The sequence below is a fragment of the Sturnira hondurensis genome, unplaced genomic scaffold (genome assembly GCF_014824575.4).
Source record: "Sturnira hondurensis isolate 20B ecotype Veracruz unplaced genomic scaffold, ASM1482457v3 Scaffold0013699, whole genome shotgun sequence".
Taxonomy (NCBI): domain Eukaryota; kingdom Metazoa; phylum Chordata; class Mammalia; order Chiroptera; family Phyllostomidae; genus Sturnira; species Sturnira hondurensis.
In genome coordinates this window covers 233,337-240,910 of record NW_028086330.1, presented here as the reverse complement: position 1 = coordinate 240,910, position 7,574 = coordinate 233,337, and positions in this window count along the sequence as shown.

Genomic DNA, 7,574 nt, shown 5'->3' with positions numbered 1-7,574 from the left:
AGGCCAAGAAGGAGGCTCCTCCTATGGAAAAGCCTGAGGCAGTGAAAATGTATCTGTGAATCAGGCTCATCCTACCAGAGTGATGGGAATCAGGATGGGTATATACAATGACAAGACTTTGAACCAGCTGTAAATCAAGCCCAAGATGATTGGCTACTACTCTGGTGAATTCTCCATCACCAACAAGCTGGTGAAGCATGGCTGGTCCAGCATCAGGGCCATGCACTCCTCCTGCTTCGTCCCTCTCAAGTAGCCAATAAAAGCAAAGACTTATTAAAAATAAATAAATAAGGACTTCAGGTCAAGACTGAAGTATAGTTAGATATACTTCGCTTTCCTGTACAACCAAAAGGTCAAAAACAAATTAAAAAACAACAACAACAAGAAGAACTTCCAGAAAGTTGAACTGTATGGACATCCAACAATCAAGGAGTTAAAGAAGAAACATTCATCAAAACTGGTATGAGGGGTGGAGATGAGAAGCCAGGAGGAGAGGAGTCCTGGCAAGGTGGCAACCGGTGGACCAGGCAGTGCCACAGTCACATGTGGATAAACGGGGAGAAACAACTAGGGAGAGAGACAGACTGCACAACCTAGGGTTCCAGTGCAGGGAAATAAAACCTAAAAACCTCTGGCTGTAAAAATCTGTAGGGTTTTCACTAGTGGGAGAAACTCCCAGTGTCACAGGAGAGTCCATTGGAGGGACAAGACAAGTCCTAGAATGTACAAACCCACCCATCTAAGAATCAACATGAGAAAGGCACAATGCACTTGTGGGTAGTGGGAAAATTGACAATAAGTGGGAGAGAGCCAAGCAAGATGCATTGTTCCTTCTGTGACCCCTCCCTCACATACAGCACCACAACACAGTGGAATGGGTTGTCCTGTCCTGGTGATTACCTAAGGCTCCACTCCTAATAACATAACAGGTGTGCGGAGACACAGACATATGGTCCAAATGAAAGAACTGAACAAAACCCCAGAAAAAGAACTAAGCAATGAGGAGATAGGCAACCTGACCTCAGATGCAGAGTGTAAAACACTAGTAATCAGGATCCGGACAGAAATGATTGAGTACAGTTGCAAAACGAAGGAGAAATGAAGGCTATACAAAGTAAAATAAAGAAAAAAGTATACAAAGAACCAACAGTGAAGAGAAGAAAATTGAGACCCAACATCCAGATTATAGGGGTACCAGAAGGGGGAAAGAAACAGCCACGAGTGGAAAATGTATTTGAACAAATAATAAAAGAGAACTTCCCCAGTCTGGCAACGGAAATAGACTTCCAGGAAATCCAGGAAGCTCAGAGAGTGCCAAAGAAGTTGGACCCAAGGAGGAACACACCAAGGCACATCATAATTACATTAGCCAAGACTAAAATGAAGGAGAGAATTCTAGAAGCAGCAAGGGATAAGGGGACAGTCACCTACAAAGGAGTACCCATCAGACTGTCAGCGGATTTCTCAAAAGAGACCTTACAGGCAAGAAGGGGCTGGAAAGAAGTATTCCAAGTCATGAAATCCAAAGACCTACAGCCAAGATTGCTTTATCCAGCAAAACTTTCATTTAGAATGGAAGGACAGAGAAAGTGCTTCTCAGATAAGGTCAAGTTCAAGGAGTTCATCATCACCAAGCCCTTATTATATGAAATGCTAAAGGGACTTATATAAGAAAGAGATGATGAAAAATATGAACAGTGAAAGGACAGCAAACGCTCAGTTATTAACAACCACACCTAAAACAAAAGCAAACCAAGAGGACAGCTAGATCAGGAGTGGAACCATAGAAATGAAGAACACATGGAGGGTTAGAAACAGGGGGGTGGGAGGAGGAGAAGGGTGGAGAAGGCACAGAAAATACCATAGATGGTAGGTAGAAAATAGATAGGGGGGAGGGTGAGAATAGTGGGGGAAATATAGAACCTAAAGAACTTGAGACACGTGGTTATAAACTAAGGGGGGGGGAGAAGGGTGGGGGAGGGAGTGTGCAGGTGGAGGGGAATGAAGGGGGGGAATAGAACAACTGTAATGGTATAATCAATAAAATATATTTTTTAAAAGAAAAAAATCAAATCAATAATTTAGAAAAGAAGGGAAAAATAAACATTCAACCAGAACAAAATGAAGAAACAATAATTCAAAAAAAAAAAAAGTGGAGGCTTAGGAACCTCTACAGCGACTTTAAATGTTCCAATATTTGAATCATAGGAGTGCCAGAAGGAGAAGAGGAAGATCAACTAATCGAAAACTTGTCTGAAAAGATAATAAAGGAAAATTTCCCCCATCTAGTGAAGGAAATAAGTCCAGCAAGCTTAGAGAGCCACAAAGAAGCTGGATATAAGAAGTAACACACCAAGATAGATCATAATTAAGTTAACTGTGGGTGAGAAAGACTGTACATTATTTACTAATGAAAATTTTTCACACATTTGATACAGTTATATAAATAAGAATCTTTGTAAAGCCTTTTTATTTTATTTTGTATTACTTTCAGGTGTACAGCATGGTGGATAGATAATCGGATACTTTACAGATTGTTCCCTCCAACATTTTCAGCACCCATCTGTTTCCATACATATTTATCACAATATTATTGACTGTGTTTTCTGTGCTGTAGTTGTGAAAGTATTAAGTACACATTTGTGGTTACAAAATATTCATGGGGTTGTAAAGTACAGCATAAAGAATATAAAGTTTTCAATCTCTGTCTTTTGCAGTTTTCATCTATTGCTAATCTGATAGAACTGCCCATGACCTTAGTTTTGTTTTGAATAGAATGTTTATATTCAGTAGCTTTATCTGAATCATATTATTTCCTTAAATAATTCACTTTTGAATTCTATTTTTCAAATATACTAATTTCATTTTCTAAAATAAATTTTAAAAAGTAAGTATGATTTTCTTTTAGAACAGTGGGTAACTTTCTCATTGATAGGAGACCAAATTGTTTACTGTAACATAAAAAGAAACATCTACAGCCACTGAAATTTCAAGATGATAATTTCAATTTCTTTTTATGAACAATGGGCTTGTAAAGTTTTCTTTTTCTACTTTAGTACAAACTAGTATTCTCAGTGGAGATCCTTAATATTGTTTTGAAAGTTTAATTAAATCTACAGCCATAGAATTTAAGGGAAAAAATGACTGTCATATTAACAAACATCAATGGATACAAGTTATAGTTACTAAAATCATGCTTTAGAGGCAATCATTATTCTTAAAATTATATGTATTAAAATTTGGGTAAAAAATGACTAGCTAGTGTAAAAGAGTTTAGGATTTAAACACCATCTAGAATATCCTGAGTTCCTTAAAATAAACTTAAATTTTGAGTATTCTTAGAAAAAAATAATTAAAAGAAAAGAAAGTGCAGAAGTAGAGAGAAAACAAGGAAAATATAGGAAAAACAGTAACACATTCATAATTTATTTCATAAATCAATTTAGGTAAGATTACTTTATTTGGATAATAATTGATTTGAGGGATCAGAGCACAGTTCAGGACATAGCACGTGCTTAATAAATATTTGTTGAATGAATGAAAGAAAGTAATACTACCATGAAGATTTATCTAAATTAACAGAAAATTAGTTAAAAGAAAAATAGACTTTTCCAGGTGTCATAAAATTTAAATTATGTTCTTATAAAAGGTAATATCATATAGTTTGTCACTTTACCTACAGCATAAGTATTGATATGTTTTTTATTAAACCCTGCTTGTAATGACTAGTGTAGCTTGGTTTTCACAATTTATTTTAACAGCAAAGTTCAATACTAACAGTGGGGTTTTATTTTTGCCTATAATTTTCTTCAATGGTGAAATACCTTGAAATTATAAGTAATATTAAGTCACACTCACCTAAAATGAAACACCTAGTATAAGTTTTCATCCTCATAATGTTCATTTAAAATGGCATAATGTGGAAATAAGACTTTACTTAAGACAAGTGCAAATTTCAAACTTCTATGAATTTGATTTGATATAGTAAGATTTTAAAATTTTCAGATAAATTGGTTTAATAGTACTCATTATATGTACATTAGAAACATTTATCAAGTGCCTGTTGTATGCAAGGCATAGTGCTTGTTACCGAGAATCAGAAAGTGATTGAGGTAGAGCCTCTGCATTTATTTTATTTTATTTTTTATTGTTTAAGCTGTTACAGTTGTTCCATATTTTCTCTCTTTCCCCATCTCCACCCAGCCCATCCTCTCCCTACTCCAAGGCAATCCCCGCATTGCTCAAGTCCTTGGGTTATGCATAAATGTTCTTTGGTTAGTCCCTCTACTATCTTTCATCCTGTACCCCCCCTCCCTCCTGACAGCTGTCAGTCTGTTCTATGTATCTAAACTTCTGGTACTACCTTGTTTGTTATTTTATTGAGTTCATCAGATTTAATATACTCACTTGTGTGACAAAAGCACAGAAACAAGTGAAAGAAATAAAAAAAAAACAAGTGAAAGAAATGTTCTTGGTTAGAAAGATAAGTGATATATATAGAGAAAGGGCATAATTCATTCAATTTGAAAGAAACCACAAAAACTTTGCAAGGCAAAGAATAAATAAGATAAATGTTTACAAATAAATTAAAGTTGACAAATAGACCATGTAGCTATAGGGATTCAGACAAGAACAGCAAAATGAGAAATGACTTAAAATTGTGATTATGAAGTTAATAGTGGATTTTTGTATGTTGTAGTACAGAACATTGATGACAGTAATAAATTATGTATACCATTTTAAGTAAATTGCCTGCATGTATCAAAGAGAATCAATGAGTACTTGTTAAAGGAAAGGAGTCACAAAATTAGATTCATAGATTAAAATAGTATTTTGAAGACTGGATTGAAGAAGTAAGAGAATGGAAGCAAGAAAACCAGTAAAAGGTCATTGTTGTCACCAGGCAAGACATGAGGGAAGCTCAAGAATTAAAAGAATATCAGAAAAATTCAAAACAAAATTGTATTTAAAAACATTTTAATTAAAGAGGATTTGGTAATTTGATCCAAACACCTCCGCACAGAGTCCATGGCATTATGAATGTGATGAGTCATTCACACAGACTACCAAATCCTGTTGAAGAAAGGGGACAGTGCAGTCACTCTCTCAAGGGGAGAGTGCCTGGACCTTTGCCTTGACAAGCTTTTATTGGGTTCGATTTGCACAGGGAATACAGCTCATCAATCATTGTCAGGCAGAAATGATTGAACAATAGATAAAATTCAAAGAACTCTGAAGACTTATTTTGAGTCAGGTTCCGTTAGCTAAAGGGCCAAAAAACTTTGGGGAACAAACTCACTTCATGTTTGGTCCCTTATTATTTATATTGAGTGTGTTAGCAAAGTAGGTTTCATAGGATTTTATATATTCTTTCTTAGGACTGATAACCCTAGGGAACCCACCCTTTTCAGCACAGGGTGGCACCCACCTCCAGGATTGTTTCAGGCTTAAGGCATTGTTTCAGGCTTAAGTCAGGCAGAGGAAGTAAGGCAGCCAAGAGATTAGAAAACTTCTTGCAGACAGAATGAGGACTCAGGCTATGTCAAAGCCAAGAGGCGAGGGTCCTTCATCCCTTTTTCTGTAGCCCCCAAGTCCTTCCCTGTGCACCCCCCATGATTGTGCCTGTCTTTGGTCGTCCCTCCCTTGAGGAATCTTACCCATCATTGGCTATCCAATCAAGCACTGGGGGGCCAGGAAAGGTGAAGTAAAAGAAGCAGAGGTGGCACACCTACCAGGGAGGTAAGCTTTTTCTCCTTTGTGGCTTCTAATCTGAAGGTCCTTAACTCAGCCTTAGCCATGGGTGGGGGGCAGGGTGTGTGGTTATAGCTTCTGAAACCAGGCAGGGAAGTTCTCAACAGTAATTGATTTATGGAGACCAAGTGAAAACAGAGTAAAGGATGTCTTCATTATGTTTCAGGAGAGGGGAATTAATCAATTTGCTTTTGGTGAATAACAAAGTGCACCAAAACTAAATGAAAGAGAATAATAATTTACTGTTCATGAATATCTTGGCAAAGTGTACATTTCTGCCAAACTGGGCCAAAAATGGCTGATGTTGGCTGGCCTTTCTCATGTTTCTGTAGTCAGTGGCTAGGTGAGATAGATCATGGTTGATAATATACTATGGCCTAAGCTGAAATGCAGAGCCATTGCTCCACATAGTCTGTTATTCTTTAGCAGACTAGCAAAGGTTTATCACATGGGGTCTGTGTATGGTTTTAAGATAGTTAACACATGAATGAAAGAGCTATAGCCTTAGGCTTAGAACTAGCACACAATCAAATCCTATTAGTGAAAGAGTCACAAGGACACAACACACACACAAAGAAAGTCTAAAATACATAAATACGTAGACTACAGTTTTTGTTGAAAAGAGCTGAAATTCATATCACCCAGGATTACTGATTTAGAGAAGATAAAAATTGCAGTCATTTTAATAATCTAATTTTTATCTAAAGATAATTCATTAACATAAAGAAAAATTACAGAAGTTATGTTAGGCTTAAAAGGAACAATAAAATATTGAGTAAATAGTTTGAGTTGTAGACTCTCCCTAACGGATTCAGAGAAATGAAATTCAGTGAAGAAATAGTGACTTAAACAATGTTATCTACTTTGAGACACGGATGTTTAGAACACAGAACTCAATCTGCAATCCAATATTCTTTCTAACAATCTATTTATTTAGAATACAATCCAAGAGGACCAAATGGTTAACTGTTATTAATTTACTTGATTTGTAGTGCTTTCATTTTCTCTCTCCTCTCTTTTCTTCTTCTCTTTTTTCCGTTTTGTTTCTTTTCAGTACTTATTAAACAACTAATATGTGCTACATGCCATAGAAATGGAAAAAATCTGAGAATTTTTCTTATTTCAAACTGATTAGTTCAAATTTATTGTAATATAATATGAAAAAACACTGACCACCCCACTTCCACTTAAATTATAAATAAATTAATTAAGTTATATATTTTTATTAGAGTTGGTGATAATCTAGTCAAACAACTTTATCCTTCAGCAAATAAATGAAAACCAAAAAAAGAAACAGAATATAATTAATTGTCAATTTCTTGTTGTAAATTAAATAAACATTCAGCTCCAGAAGCAGGAACTTGAAGTATGTGCTGCTAATTAGAGTAGGTGAAGCCTGTTTTAGTTGGCTAGTAATAAAATGAGAAGAGTATTTCCGTTTACCACTATCACAATAGTCTTAACACAAATATTGGTAACATGTCTAATAAAATGTATTTTTTGAAATGTCATGCTTCTTTGACATTTTTAGAGGAAAGATCACTTTGCACAATAAAAACAAGGTAATTTTTAAAAAATTCTAAAAAATGGCCCTGGTTGGTGTAGCTCAGTGAATTGAGCACAGGCCTGTGAAACAGAGGATCGCGGTTCGATTCCCAGTCAGGGTACATGCCTGGGTTGCAGGCCGGTTCCCTGAAGGCCAGCCCCCAGCAGGGGACACACAAAAGTCAACCATACATTGATGTTTCTTTCTCTCTCTCCTTCCCCTCTAAAGATAAATAAATAAAAAAATATTTTTTAAAAATAAAAATATGTAATAATTA